The 16,560-nt window shown below is 36.7% G+C and overlaps 1 protein-coding gene across 17 annotated transcripts in view; it reads right to left on the bottom strand.

The window, feature by feature from the left end:
- Positions 1 to 16,560, bottom strand: part of LOC147834477 (uncharacterized) — a 119,227-nt gene that overhangs the window by 67,172 nt on the left and 35,495 nt on the right. For 8 of the 17 annotated variants that reach the window (XR_015504159.1, XR_015504158.1, XR_015504160.1 and 5 more), the window contains exon 5: positions 2,131 to 2,254. The exons of 2 other annotated variants lie outside the window; for them this stretch is intronic. The gene's annotated coding sequence lies outside the window, so the exon portion shown is untranslated. Of the gene's footprint in view, positions 1 to 2,130; positions 2,255 to 4,973; positions 4,999 to 9,433; positions 9,630 to 16,560 lie in introns of all 17 variants that reach the window. 7 more of the 17 variants (XR_015504157.1, XR_015504163.1, XR_015504161.1 and 4 more) reach the window with 2 other exon arrangements.

Here is a 16,560-nt window from a genome sequence, read left to right as displayed (position 1 = left end):
CCATGATAAGCTAATAAATCACGCAGACTGTCATTTCTCTTCTGTTTCACACATACTAAATAAATCAACTATTAGATGTTTTACTGTGGACCACTGTGCTTCCCTATTGTCATTAAGCACACTGGCTGAAAATTTAATACCTACAGCCACTTTACGGTAAAATTTAAGACAATTTAAGACCTTAACTTCCCGGATTTTAATTTAAGACATTTAAATACTTTTTAAGGACCCATGGGAACCCTGTCCCACTCTCACTCCTGCTCGTAAGCAGATTTCTATTGACCCCACTGTTAAAATGGCCAACTTTATAGCATAAAAAAGGGTGTTTATAACTTGGTACAAAGGACCATTTTGGTTCATATAGCTATTACCTTTCATGACAACTGTAAGAGGGGTAATTTTTTATATCTTATCCATTTTGTTTATATTAGGTTATATTAAGTCTGCATAAATAAGGGCATAACCATTTGAGTGCCAGCTAGGCCTCTCACTTCACCTCAGCTGAATCCAGCTAATTAGCCACTGAACTCAGCATATACATTGTATTTTTGTTTTGTTTTATGTGGCTTTAAACAGTCAATTGCTTTTTGAAATTATTTATTTATTGTGCTTACAAACTATTCACGTGGCCTCCATTTCCCAGGTGAGTGAAATTATATACTTATATCCTCTCTATAGATGTGTTTTATTTAAGATAATGTATTTCTCATTTATATTTTTCTTTAGAGCTGTAATGCACTCCAGAATCTGACAGATTGATTAGCTGAAGGCTATAGAACAGTCAAATGAAGCATTGCCATACAGTGTAAGCCTGGATTTCATAAATATCCTTGCATTTACTAACACAGTCTATATTTGAAGTGTTTGAAAGTAATTTGCGTTTTCCTCCTGTAGAAAAATGCCATAAGAACAATGCTTAGTGGCTCAATGTATAATAACAGTGATTTTAAAAGTCTAAACACTTTATTGATAGAGTGTACAACCAAGCACATGTGGTCAGAACACAAATGAGTCACAGGTAATGAAGTATTAAGCGTTCAAAGAAAACCCTGTCTAAGCAAAATGCTAGCAGGTGTCAGTAGCTCCGCCTCTTTGCCCTTGTTTGGTATCCTCAAACAGGTTGGTGTAATGACACGCGAACAAAATGGCGACGATTGACCATGCCTACTTGTAGCTTCGTTTGTGTTCTTCAGAAACCTATGGGTGATGTATACGTCTTTTACAGTTTATGTTATAAAAGCCATTTGTTTTGTTTTGCATCTTTAAATCTTTGTATCTTCACTTAAAAATGAAAGTGTAAATGCTGCGTGAAAATCATTTTGGGGTGGGAGAATTTGGGGAAAATCAAGTTTGAATACACCCATACACACTTAGTTTTGCCTTGAGCCCATCTGCCAAAAGGGTAAGCTAAATAATCAAGTTTTCGCTTTGAAATAAGATTATTTTGCTTAGCCCACTGGCATATTTTCATTGTTTTAAGGAAAAACTCACTTAATTTTTTACATATTATTTCTGAAAACAGGAAATTGCTTGCTTTCTTGTCTTGAAAATGCTTCATGATTTCAGAATCTCTAAAAATTTGGACTAGAAACAAGACAGAAAATAAGAAAATAAGCAAATTAAAATAAATAAAATTAAGAAAATAGTTTGTTTGCGGTGTGTTATGTGACAATGTGACTTTGTACACGTACAGCCTTCTTTCTTCAAATTCTTAGTTGTGAAATGTTATCTCCCAATAGTGTCTTCCACTTTGTTTTGAATTTGAATAAATAAATAGAAATAAGCAAAACCTTACCCCAAGATGCACACTGATTCCATTAGCTTTAGATGTGAAGTGACTTGATACCTAATGACGTTATATTGTTCTACTGATAGCTAAAGCATGATTTAAAGCCATGCTCTTATTTGCCTAGCATTAGCCAGATACGTCAGTTTAAATGGACTTATCTTGAATGGCGTACACCAGCACCAAGCTCAAGTTTTATGATGTTGACTCAAGCAGGACTAAGCAACCTTTCTGATCCCCCTGAAACCCTGGCTGCTAAATAGGTCAAGCACACACACATTAACATACAGTTTGCTATGTTAGAGTCTACACTGACGTCAGTATGAAGCGTACACGAAACTGACCTTGAGCGCTAGGCTGATGAGAGAGAATAGTGTTTCTGTTCCTCCTGACTGGAAATAGGATGTTCACATGCAATCATTAAACCAGGCCTCCTGCTGTAGGATGAAGAAAGATGCCTGGATGTCTCTAGTTTGAAGACAAATAAAAACACAGAGAGATAAGCAATTTGTTCATCGTTATTAGGTGCATCACATAGCATATTCTTCAACTTGCATGTCTTAAAGCTTAATGTAGCTACGTGAGCTCTCAGTTTTCCTGTCCTTGAATAAATTTGGCCTAAATCTTACGTTATTAAGTGCTATGCAAAGTCTATTAAAGACAGAATTGGCTATGGCTAGATAACAAATGCTACATTAAGTCAGTTTTCTCCAATTCTTAAAACTCATAAAACATCAACATTTACATTTTTTACTTTGAAAAAAATCTAGATTAATTCAAACATTGTTTTTATTGCAAACAAGAAGATTGCTTGCAGCACTTGATGCAAAATGGAGGCAGGGCAAAGCTATGAAACTCTACTGAATCCAATAATAAGGTCTAGAGGCAAGCACTTTTTAACACTTTGCATTGGTAAATATTTACAATTTACTCATTACTATTCAATTCGGTGGTTATAAATGCCTCTCCTTGCAGTTAATCTTAATTTGTGTGTATTTTGACTCTGTATTTTGCATATTTGATAAGTTCTGTTACAAAATATGTCATTAAAACAGTTTGTTTTATAAGGCTTAGTCACTAGCACTTTTTATTACTGTTCATTAGTTTCAGTATTCACAATATTGCCCATTACATTTCAATTCAGGGGTCATAAATGTATGCATCTCCTTGAAGTTGATCTTCATTTGTGTGTATTTTAAATTATATTTATAATATAATATATATTTTGGATATTTGATAAGCTCTGTTGCTAACATATCAGTTACTGATCAGTTAAAAAATCCAATTAAGGTTTAGTCACAAGATTTTTTTAACGCTTTACATTAATTAAATATTCACAATTTACTCATATCCTTTTAATTCAGTGGTTATAAATGCATCTCCTTGCTGTCGATCTTCATTTATTTGTGTATTTTAACTCTGTATGTTGAATATTTGATAAGCTCTGTTGCCAACATATCAGTTACTGACAGTTTCAGAATCCAAATAAGGTTTAGTCGCAAGCACTTTTAATACTTTTCATTAAGTTTCTTTTCTTTAAGTTTGTCCATTACATTTAAATTCAAGGATCGTGAATGCATCTCCTTGCAGCTGATCTTCATTTGTGTGTATTTTGACTCTGTATTTTTGATATTTGATAAGCTCTGTTGCAAAATATACATCTTTGTTTCATAAGGTTTAGTTTCAAGAACTTTTTGATACTTTTCATTGGTTAAATATCTGCAATGTTGTCATTTGCATTTCAAATCAGGGGTCCAAAACAATTGTAAAACTCAAAGACAGACATAAATAGCGACCAACAGAATTGATAAATCAAGATAAAACTAACTACACCAGTAGAGACAATGCCACGTGAATGAGTTGGTTAATTGTATGTTTATAGCATGTAAGCATGTTTCCATCACAAATTAGGATGTTTAAACATAATTTCAAATGTTGCTAGTATGTTTTAAAAAGAATGTATGTCTACTATCATTTTTTCAAACTAGAATTGAAAGATTAGTGTTTTATAAAAAAGTTGCAAGCATAAATTATACTCCTATCATGAACTAACATGTTGATAGCAATAATTAGCATGATGCTAACGTTTTTAGCATGAATTAGTATGTTGTTAGGATCTCTTTTGCATTTTTTTAGATAGATAAAACCTAAAAGAATATAAATAAAACACTATTTTATGTTTTATTTTATTAACTTGTTTGCTTTTGGAAAAAAATGTCAGTCACAAAAAGTTTAAAGTGTGTTTCTCTTGTGTCAGAATCAATAATTAGCCTCAAGTGAAGAGTGATGTTTGTGTTTTTTTTTTTGTATTCGGTATGCAGTGAGTGGACCCCACTGGATTTTGGAGCAGACGTGACTAATTATTATTTTGGCAGGTATACTGACAAGGTGAATATACATGCTTGACAGTCACATACCAACTGCAGGCATCTGCAGGCATGAGCGATGCACACGATGTGAATTTCAGAAGACATTTGTCTGCAAATACCACACTGCATCGAATGATCGTCACGTATACACCCGGGCATCTGTCAACAGATAATTCACACACGCAAAAGCCCGGACTGTGACTGAAAGAGCAGACATACTCTCAACTCCTGAACAATGAGATACAGTCACCATCTGAAGCCCACAGCACTGGCCACAGCCTTTTGCAACACTTCAGTGGTAAAAACCATCAGAGAGTGCCGAAGACACTGAGTCTGGACCGCTCCACAGATGTTTATTTGAGTCCACATTCAGGCTTCATTCAGATACTTCTTCCATCCTTTCTGTGTTTCGTGTTTACACAACTCAGGCTGTTTGGATGTTCTTCTGGACTTGTGCTGCATGTGTGCTTCATTTTTCGCATACTCCAGGGACTGGAAAGAAACCTAACACCACACAGTCATCGCACTGTGACTTGGCTCTCACAAATCAACAGACAGGCATGAGACGGCTGGAGGACGATTGAGCTCAGAGCGAATATCAGTGCGCATAAACAATTTCCTGTCTGACTCACAATCTGGGACTTTGCTCCTCGAGGAGGGAGCAGGATAAACCACTTTTACTGCACTCCGAGTTGATTGCATATAAAAGGATAAAGTCACATAGATAAGACTCGCCTATAAAAATCACTTCTAGGCAAAAACACTCTGTGATTAATTTATAGATGTTTTCATTTCTGAAAATGGTTAAATGCACTTACATTCGAAAGGATCCCATGGCAGTTTCTGCAATTACAATAAAAGAAAATGATAATTACTTTGTTAAAGTTCAGATCCACATAATATATACATTAATATTATATGCTCTCACAAACCACTTTTATGCTGCTCAATTTAGATTAATCAAACCATTCAAGTTCAAGATCAAGAGTGGGTTCTTGAATTTGACTGGCTGAGAGGTCCTTCCAGCAGATGTTCTACCAGTATTGCTACTTGAATTGGTTCACATTTTAAATATGTGACACACAGAGTGTCACAGGACACAACTCACTTGAAATGTTAAAAAAACTACAAAAAAACTACTTTAAAGCAAGAATGCAGTTGTTTAGACTTCAAAAATGCAATTTATTTATAAAGATGGTTATTTTTAATTTAGTTTCAGCAATTTCAGAGATGACATTAACTGGACACTTCTTCTGAAATGTACCGCTGGCTCTGGTGTATGTCTGGCTAAACATGGGATTTAATTAATTTTGGGTATACCTAATGGGTCAGTCTCTAATAGTTCTCTAAAATTCTAATAGTTTAATTCAATTTTAATGCTGCATATATTGCTTTCTTTGAACTCTGAGATTTTTATTCGTTATAATAACTTTTATCATTTAAGTTGTTCAAATTTTGATAGCTGTTGTTTACTAAAAATGTACCTTAATACAAATAATTTTCTGTAAAATAGTAAAAAAAAAGTATTTTATCATAAAACAGACTATTTTCAAAGCACAAAGATATCTCCTAAAACTTAAATCATTTTTATAACGACATTGTAAAAATAATCAATCAAGAGGTTTAATCCAAATTCAAGTCTTCTGAAGGGCAGCTTTGCATGATGACAGATTTACAACACATATACTGATGCAAACCCAGACATTCAAGACATTCTGTGCATTGAATAACAGGAGTCTACTCAAGTCCGCCAGCCCAAATGCAACAAAATTAGCATTGTTATTTTAACATCTTATAGGGAGATCAGTATCATTATATCAAACCAAAACTCAATCAAGCTAAAAAATTTTTTGTGTTTTTAAAAGATACCTAATAGATGTCTAATAGACATCTAAACATAGTCGTCTTGGCTAAAAAAAAAAAGCTAAATTTGGGCTGTCAGTGAAAACCTAATAGATGTTTAAGAATAGGCCAAAACTAATAGTCATTAAATAAACAGAATTAAATGACTACACATATAAATTCTGTCTAATTTTTCTATTTGACGACTAGTCTAGTTTTGGGTTATTCTTAAACGTCTATTAGATTTTCACTGACAGCTCAAGCCTTGTTTTAGCCAAGCTGTCTATGTTTAGATGTCTATTAAACACAAAATTGTTTGCAGATGAGTGTAACATCCTATTATTTTATAACAAATAGTTGAATTGTTCGACCTATAGTACCACCTATACACTTAATAATATGCTTAGATTAAACATCAGCAAAACCCTCAAGGCTTCCAGTGTGTATTACTTAATCAGACAGCTCATAACTCATTTGAACAGAAAGTAGGACACGCTCACACAGCGCCTCACCCTGAAGGAGAAGATATGGAAAGATACCAATATCTAACCGCAGAGTTACCTACAGCAAAAGCCTAACACCTCTCATGTCTTGACTTAGTAATTCTGGATTCAGCTTCATAGTCACTGATGAGTCTTTTTCTGAACTGGATGTGTCTCAAATCACACATCTGATGTAATGATAAAGAAATGAAAACACACTGAAGTGTTTATAGGGTAAACCACAAAGTCTTTATAACTCAGAGGAAGGAACTGACACTACATAAGCTGGCTGTGTGGAAGTGTTTATATCCAAGAGAAATCAGAGTTTGTATAGGCACTTCAGTATCGCAAGGATTGATTTTTATTCTAACATCTGATTCCAATTGTTCTTTTTGTTATAAAAGTCACATTAAAACTGTCTTGGAAGATTTTTTACAAGCCCTTTATTAATGATTTAAACATGATCTCACAGGAAAACCTAATTGCTTTGGCAAATTAGTGGTAAATTTATATAAATGAATACAATATCATTTGTACACTAAAAATATGGGGTTGTTTTAAAAAATATTTTACTTATAAATGTAACCTAACAGTTTAAGTTGGCCATACTTTCCAAAAATTGGGTAAACGAATTAAATAACAGAACCCACAATGGCTTGCAACCAAACCAATGAGCAGCATGAGTTATAATGTCTAACTCCACATACAGTACATTACAGTATATTTCAAATGTACCTCATTTTCTCCAGACATTTTGTTTCCAAAGTAAACGTGCTTCTTTTTATTGTGAAGCCATTGCATTTACAATCTCGTCTGAATTCTAGGCTGTTTCTTACTGCTGTACTGCTTCGCTTGTTTTTACAGGCCCATCTCGTAATATCTCCCTCACCTGATAAGCACTAAGGCTAGACTGACAAGCGTTTGCTTTGCCGTCATTGCAGGACCATAAAATGGTGAAACAGCTGTGCGTAAGTGTAGTTTTTACACACACAGGGATTTAGTGCCCTAGAAATGAACGAAGATTAGTATGAATTACCATCAAACTCTGTCTTAGCTGTGACATTGAAACATTTTAAAAAGACAAACATTGCAACAGAGAGTGATGTTTTTTTCAGGTATGCCTGGTAGTTTAACCCTTGTAACCTTATACCGCTCTGTAAACCCATGATTAATGGTTGACCATGAGATAATGGAATCGTAAACCTTTGCAGGTCAACAGCTCAATTGTGGCTATAATTCTGTGAACATTGGGCACGTCTTCAGACTGTACAGACATCTGAGTTCATGTTCTGCCTTTCGTATATTTAAAAGATCATGACGGATCATTATCAGACAAATCACAGATGATGTAAGGATGTCTTAGTAATTCAAACAATTCTTGGCTTGCAGCTTTTTATGAAGTAATGGAAAAAATACCAGAGCATTTGTTTGGAGAGCTCTGCCTTTTCTGATCATCCAATTAATGCCTCTGCAACTTTTACACTTACAGTTTTTAGTTCACATATGACAGAGTTCAATTCAGCCCAGGCTTATTCTGAAAATGTACCGCTATATACATTTCTGGAGAGCAGCAAATACATCAAAGAAGGTTTTGCAGTTTTGGTTCTCGCGAATCCAGCAGAGGCCGGTTGTGTACACTTTTTGAGATCTCAAACTTCTCTCATGAGTGCCATTCGCGCCTGCTTTTCTCATGTAAATCCACCAGAGGCTGCTGTTGACTGACTGAATGACTGACTGACTGCCCGATCGACTGACCCACCCTCCTCCTTCCCTAAACCCAACCAATGGTGTTTTCACAAGCACCAATTGACCCTTGGCTACTGGACAAATTGGTAACAGGAAATGTCAGATTTTCGTGCTTTGCATTTCGGTATTTATTTTAACTGATCCAGCATTTACTTTTGATGGGTAACTTTACTTTTGACCTGCATGTGTATGTGTGAGAGAGAGAGAATGAGTCCGAGTGAAAAACAGCTGTGTGGATTGTGTAAGCGCACACACACATTAAGGTTGTCACTTTCGAACAATCAGCTTTCTTACATTTACAATCACTCACATTGGTTAGCAGCGAAAATAAAAAAGGCATAGCTACCTAAATAAAATTTGTATTTTTAAAATACCAGAGGCAGTCAAGTATATATAATTTTTTTAAAAAACCATAAATACATCTGATTATGAGCTAGATCTAAAGAGATCTTGAGAAGATGAAACTGCGCTAATGGATCAGGGTAGTGGGAAGACAGAAGCAAAGCGATCTCAAGTCAGCCAGAATATATGACGGAAAAGGTAACTGTGGGCTCTTCTTTAAGATTGGACTGAGTGAGTCATTTTCACTTAGCACATAAGGTTTATAGTGAACTGAATGTCAGTGGTGTTAGTAAACTGAATAGTGATGTTTCATACGATTTATGTTTGTAGCTACATGTTTGTTTGTTTTATACCCATTGTTGACCCATAATGTTATTTTGCACAAAATAATTAAAGATCGATCAGAAATTTGATAATTATTTCTGTATTAACCGCTTAGTAACGTCATGTTCCGGGAAAAATGAAATTGTGTGGTGGATGTCAATCACGGTAACTTTTATTTCCTGGTTTTGTTCCAGAAGTTCCATTTACAAATTAAGCACTGAAGCCGTCCATATAGAGTCAAGCGATCATCTGGTAAGCTCGAAATGAAACAGCATCATACCGCCACATAGCATTCGTTTTAAAGACGAAATGCCGCTATACATACTTCTGGCTACATAATTCACGATCTCCTGAAACGTATATAGGGCTACGTTTTCAGAATGAGCCTATGTTGGTTCAATTTGCTTAATTTGTAAGAAAATAGTTTTTCAAATTTTTGTACATGTCAGCGAACCATACTTAAGTCAATTTGAAAAGCAGTCTGGTGTATGGTTCATATAAACCTGGTTAACACTTGGTATGAATCTTTGGTATGGACTTACAGAAGTGAAAAGCTATTGATGACAAAATTTGCATCACTGTGTTTCTCCCTGTCAGGTTTATTAAACTCTAACTCATTTCTTATTGCTGTTTGCTTCCAAAGTTGCATTTGGAGAGGCTCAAATTCTTCACATCTCTTGTAATGCATCCACTGGGGGAGGAAGAGGGTGGAATCACACTTGGGTTCAGACCAAGACACTGGACAGAGAGGGGGGGAAAGGAGATACAAAAAAGGAAACACTGTATTTTGAGTGAAAAACAAAAAGGGTTTGACTTTAAATATCAAATCTCATGCAGGTAAGGTAATACCTACAAAGGCAGATTTAGTTCTGATATTATGTCAACAAAGTTTTTCATCAAAGGCATGTGATTATCTTTAGTTTAGGCTGTGATATGGTTGCAAAACTTTCCATAACTACTAGTAAATGACAAAGAAATGCTAGGGAAGGAGAGTTTTGGCTATACAAATACACAAACAGACACTTCGTTAGATATATTACCTGTTCTACTGTTGTAATGTAATGTACTGGTTGATGTTGCAACCTGAAGCATTTATGCATGTAGACATTGTCAAGACAATCTTTGAAGATCAAAGTGAGCATTAAAACAGCAAAAATAAGGGCTGTTTGAGTGGCTTTGTTGATGCCAGATGACTGGTATGAGTATTTCAGCGTCTACTAGTATTTTCACACAACCATCTACAGAAATTACATAGAAATAGTCTAAAAAGAAAACATCCAATGAGTATCAGATCTTTGGCCAGAAGTGCCTAGTTTATACCAGATGTCAGAAGAGAATGACCAGACTGAATAGAGCTGATAGAATGGCAGCAGAGGAAGAGAACACCGGTGACAGAAAACCGGGGCTTAAATTCAAATTGATTGGTTTATTTTGATTTGATTTGTGATGTATGTTTGAAATGGCAAGTCATAATTTAATGCGATAAAAACATGAAATCAAGGTAATGTAAAGTAATGTAAAGTAACTGATTACAAATACTCTAATTACTGTAACTGAGTAGTTTTTGTCAGGAACAGTAATTTACTAAGTAGTTTTAAAATTGTGTACTTCTACTTTCGCTTGAGTACATTTTAAAGCTGTACTTTCCTTCAACCGCAAGTCACTATTTTATTTTTTCATGTTTATGGAGAATAAAAATTATCAGTCCTGTGATTCCTGTCCAATCAAATCGCACATAGAAGGGTAATCGCATCATAATGATCTTAAGACATTGGCACTTTGTAATTGCAGCAAACTGTTTGGAGGCATTAAAAGTGTCCAAGAAGATGTCCAAAATCTTTATACGCATTGACCCAGAGACTGTTTAGATGCGTGTCAATGATGAGAAGATAACAGATGTTTACTGTATGATAACCAAAATGGGCTTAAACACCCAGGAGACACAAGACGTCACCATGATTTCAGATTGACTTTGTACTCTACCGTCAAGGGGACGTTGCATTTTTTTTGGAAAAGAAAACCAGGTTGATGTCAGAACTCAATGTCAGGCCAATATCCAACGTACAACCTAAAACCAACCAAATATCAACATCTAATAATATTACAGCTTGATGTTGAGTGGATGTTACTACTATGACGTCTATCAGATGGATTTTGGTTGCCATACCTCATGAATAAATGTCAGTATCTGACATCAATATGATGTTGGTTGAAGATGTTGGCTCGACATTGGGTTGGGGTCACTTTCTAAGAACCTAAAATTGACCAAATATCACTGTCATTTAATGTCATTATTAGACGTGAAATTAACGTTGTCCTTAGACGCTGGCTAGACATTGAATTTTGGTCACCTGACATTACAACCTAAATCTAACTTTATATGATTGTCTTCTGATGTTGTGTGCCTGCTGGGCAATAAATAACTAGATGCACTACAGAAAGTTACGTTTACACACATCCACAAATTATATGTAAACGCATCAGCTTTTCACAGCGTAATACTCACTACTCTTGAGTACTTTTAAAAATGCTACTTTTTACTCATACTTTGCGTAATATTTACTTTACTTGCAGATTCTTGTTTACAGATTCATTCATGTTAAGCAGTGCGTGCAGGGCCGGTAAGCGGTCCATGTACTTTTTGCACACTCAGTTATGTTTTAAAAATGTATTTTCTTGTGATAACGGGATTTCGTTGAGACATATTTTCATATATATATAAATAACAATAAATATGTTTACAAAAAACGTGTAGTAACGGTTCTCTTAATTGGTGGGTGCGACTAAATTTTGGCTGATGCGCCTAAATTTTTTAAGTTAGGAGCACCGGTGCTACCAAGCAAAAAGGTTAATTTCGAGCCCTGCAACACATCAAACCTTGAGGCGGATGAGCTACAGCAGCAGAAGACCACACCAAGTGCCACTTCTGTCAGCTAAAAACAGGAAACTAAGGCTACAATTTGCACAGGCTACCAAATTGGACAAAAGAAGATTGGAAAAATGTTGCCTGGTCTGATGAGTCTCGATTTCTGCTGTGACATTCAGATGGTAGGGTCGCAATATGGTGTCAACTATACTCAAATGACCTCCACAATCACCAGATCGTAATTCAATAGAGCACCTTTGGGACGTGGTGGAATGGGAGATTCCCATCATGGATGTGCAGCCAACAAATCTGCAGTAACAGGATGATGCTGTCATGTCAATATTGGCCAACATTTCTGAGAAATATTTCCAGAAACTTGTTGAATCTTTGCCACAAAAGATTATGAAGTTCTGAAGGCAAAAGGGGGTCCAACCCCATTTTAGTAGGATGTACCTAATAAAATGGCCGGTGAGCGTATATCATCAGCATGCAGTGAGTTAAGGCAGGATCCAGCCAAATAGCATCATTCTGTCTGTGAGAGAAAGTAAGGATACAAAATGTCAATTTCTTTCATATTACAACATATTTAATATTGGGGATATCCAAGTTTTTCGACATAAATGGATGGATGGAACCCAAAAAGAACATTCTGTCATCATTTACGCACCCTTCACTTGCTCCAAAGCTGTTTGAGTTTCTTTCATCTGTTGAACACAAATGTTTTTGAAGTTTTGAATGAATATATAGAACTATAACTAATTACTTTCTTAAAGTAATGTATCCACCAATGTTAGTGACAGACAGTCTGACAGACAGACATATAGAAGCAAGCACTTTTAGACAAAAGGAAATGAGACATTCTCTATGGGTGACTTGTTGTGTTTGGGGAGTTGTTTCATAACCTTGTGAGCCTACAGCTTGTGCACATTTCTTGTTCTATTTTTACTTCTAAGGCCCTGAGTGTCTGTTCGCACTTGTTCTGATATTCTAGCTCTCTGTGCCATTGCCTCCCGCGGCTCATCAGAGACATAACAAGAGAGGTTAACCACAGACAACCTCTAAATGACCATACTCATGATCACATGGACACATGATGGCACACAGGCAAAGATCTTTGTGGTCAAAATGCTGATGAAGCATGAAAGAGCCGTCCACCAGATAACCACTAATTAGGAAAAGCTGACATAAAGAACCTGGCCTGCAGACCAAACCCTAACCCTAACATACCCAACTGTTGAATTCGAAGGACGTGTAAAACCCCTTGGGAATCTGTGTGGGGGTTGATGAAAATATTTGTGTTTCATGACCCCTGGGGCAGTTTGGCATCTCTAAATTGATGTAGTGGAACCTCACCGTTCCCCTACTAGAGGTGCCTTACCATCTGGACTCCTGCAAGCAAGAAGCTGCCATTACTCAGCTAGCCTGCGTAATTTCAGAGGCTATGGGATTACTGTGGTGAACCACTTCAGGCCACCTGCCCGATGGGTTTATTAGCAGAATTCCACCACATCATCCCATTATACAACCAATTTGACACACATCCATGAAGAGGTTTAAGCAAAAGTGGACTGATAAAATATGTTTTCTAAACTGTGGTTATGTGGACTCTAAAAAATTAGAAAATGTGATTCATTTTAAGTCAGGTTGACCCACGCAAAACTAAAGTTAAGGATACAACAATTAATGCAGGGTGTTTAAAGAGCAACAAATAAATGAGTAAGAAAGAGTAAAAATGTCTTTAATTTTGAACTTCTTATTGAACTTGTAACAAAAGAAAAAAAACAAACCCTAAAACATAACTGAAGTGTCTGTCATTGAAGAAACACTCTCATTTTATGTTTATTCCTTAACAATCAAAAATTAGCAACACTACTGCTGTCATTTGTCAACTTTGGATCATCCTTATCACTCGCAAAACGTTACACTGCACTTTATGAGTAGGCAATACACCAACTGGCCACTTTATTAGGTACACTTGTCCACCTGCTTGTTAATGCAAATTTCTAATCGGCCTGGCAGCAACTCAATAGAGTAAGGCCTGTAGACATGGTCAAGAGGATCTGCTGCAGTTTAAACAGAGCATCAGAATGGGGAAGAAAGGCGATTTAAGTGACTTCGAACGTGGCATGGTTGTTGCTGCCAGAGAGGCTGGTCTGAGTATTTCAGAAACAGCTGATCTACTGTGATTTTCACGCTCAACAATCTCTAGGGTTTACAAAGAATGGTCCAAAAAAGAGAAAATATCCAATGAGTGGCGGTTCTGTGGGCGCAAATGCCTCAGACAGACTGGTTCCAGCTGATCAATAGGTAACAGTAACTCAAATAACACCTTGTTACAATCAAGGTATGCAAAAAAGCATCTCTGAACACACAACATGTCCAACCTTGAGGCAGATGGGCTACAGCAGAAGAAGACCCAAATGGGAAACTAAGGCTACAATTCACAAAGGCTCACCAAAATTGGACAATAGAAGATTTTAAATATGTTGCGTGGTCTGATGAGTCTGAATTTCAGCTGCAACATTTGATGGTAGGGTCAGAATTTAGCATCAACATCATGAAAGCATGGATCCATCCTGCCTTGCATCAACGGTTCAGGCTGCTGGTGGTGATGTAATGAAGTGGGGGAGATTTTTTGGCACACTTTGGGCTCATTAGTACCAATTGAGCATCGTGTCAACAACACAGCATACCCGAGTAATGTTGCCGACCATTTCTATTTATGACCACAGTGTACTCGTCTTCTGATGGCTACTTCCAGCATGATAATACACCGTGTCTTAAAGTGCAAATCATCTTAGACTGGATACTTGAACATGACAATGAGTTCACTGTACTCAAATGGCCTCCACAGTCACCAGAGCTCAATCCAATAGAGCACCTTTGGGATGTAGTGAAACAGGAGATTCGCATCATGAATGTGCAGCTAACAAATCTGTAGCAAGTACAAGATGCTATCATGTCTATTTGGACCAAAATTACTAAGGTGTACCTAATAAAGTGGCCGGTGAGTATATAATGCTATTCTATGGTACCAAAATCCACCATTTAGGGAATGGGTTACAAAGTTATCCTTTAAAAGCCACTACCCCACAAGATGTGTGTAATTATCAAGAATATACATTATCATCAACAAACATAACTGCAAAAAATTAAGTGCTGTTTATTTCTATAGATTACAAACAAACATGCTTGCAATTCCCCCTTGTGCCACTAGTGGTGCAAAATAAATCTGTTAATTTTAAGATTACACTACTTGATTTAGTCCTTTTCACCTTTCTAGTGTTTTATCTGCCATGCCAACATAGTGTGTGGAAAGTAGGGGAAAGGTCAGCTGGGATCTGCATTCTCATCCCTCTATCTGGGTTACACTGTCAACACTTGACATGTGCCATAAACATGGACTTGAGACCACTCGAGAACTGGAAGAAAAAGAAAAGTGTATAGGGGAAAGTCTTGCCAATTTCAATGTGATGTTAAATTATAGCAAAGTACAAATAAATGAAATGCATCTCAGCAGACGAGAACGTAACCACATATTTAGGATCAGGGGGACCAAATGTAATAATTCAAAAAGAAACCACAAAAAAAGCCACATCGCTATTCTGAGGGGAACGTGTCGCTCTCGATGTCTATGGTGCTCACGGCGCTGTCAGCATACTAAGCTAGAGCTAAAATCGCATGTTGTGTTCAGCTCTGGGGATTTTCAAGGGTAACTCTTTTAGAAAAGTGTCTGGTCCTCCTGCGCTCTTGTGATAGAATGAGTAAAGAACAGTGTACTGTATGGGGCTTTTCTCCTGGGGGTGGAGGAGAGGAGGGGGCCACACTTTCAAAGACTCCAATACAGACATCTGCAATCTGTCGCTTCAAGCAAACTTACCCCCTCGACCTTCTTTTCAAGCAGGAACCACTGCCAATGAGGAGGGAGAAAACCCAATCATGAATTCCCAGCGCTTGGCAGCCACCACATTCAGCATCTCCCTGTGTCTTTTGTGCTTGCTCTCAAAAAGGTTTCTTTTTTTCTTGCCTCTTTCAAGCTTAAAGGCCTTCCCTCTCTTTTCTGTCTCTCTGAGCGAGGGCCTAGAGGAGTCATGGGTGCGGTAATGAACTGCATGACAAAACTGTCATTAACATTTCCAGTGAATGCGCTCCCTGACGGAATTAAGATCTCGGGTCGCGAATCTCCATGTCCATTCTTCCTGGCTGGGATATAGTGGCACGTAAAGCTTTAATGTGCAGCATTTCAGGAAAAAAAGGTGCCATACTAGCTTGTTTGTTGTCATAAAGCAAATGCAAAAAAAACAAAACAGCACAATGTCTGAATTTATTGTATAAAATAGTGAGTGAAATGTTAAATTACTTCCATAAAGATTGGATTTTTTTTTTTTCAAGTTCAGGAATGCAAGAGGATAGGAGAAGTTATGTAACTGACACTGTTAGTGAAAAGCACATAATCTCTGAGTAGTTTTATAGGTGATTTCCCTTTTTATAGCTCCTAGAACTTTTGGTGTGGAAATGGGAACAAATAATTTTTCTAGGAAACTAAAATAGCTTCTACTTCAGAGTTGGTCTAATCCAACACAATAGGAATTACAGTGGTGTAAACTGAATGAATACAGTACTTTTACACCCTTTAGCTGCTTCAGGTGTATAAATTATACATCTACTTTCCATCTCTATTATCACAAACGTATTTTCAATCACATCATCTTCTATTCTTCAGTTGCTGGACCTGAGCCTTTGGGGTTTGGGGAAATGAGCCTGCTGAGTAGTTACTATAACTGAAATCCAATAACTGCCAGG

Source organism: Danio rerio, chromosome 12 (genome assembly GCF_052040795.2).
Source record: "Danio rerio strain M-AB ecotype USA chromosome 12, GRCz13ab, whole genome shotgun sequence".
In the NCBI taxonomy this organism is placed as follows: Eukaryota; Metazoa; Chordata; class Actinopteri; order Cypriniformes; family Danionidae; genus Danio; species Danio rerio.
The sequence above is the reverse complement of the archived record's forward strand: the minus strand, read 5'-3'. Positions and strand labels throughout refer to the sequence as shown.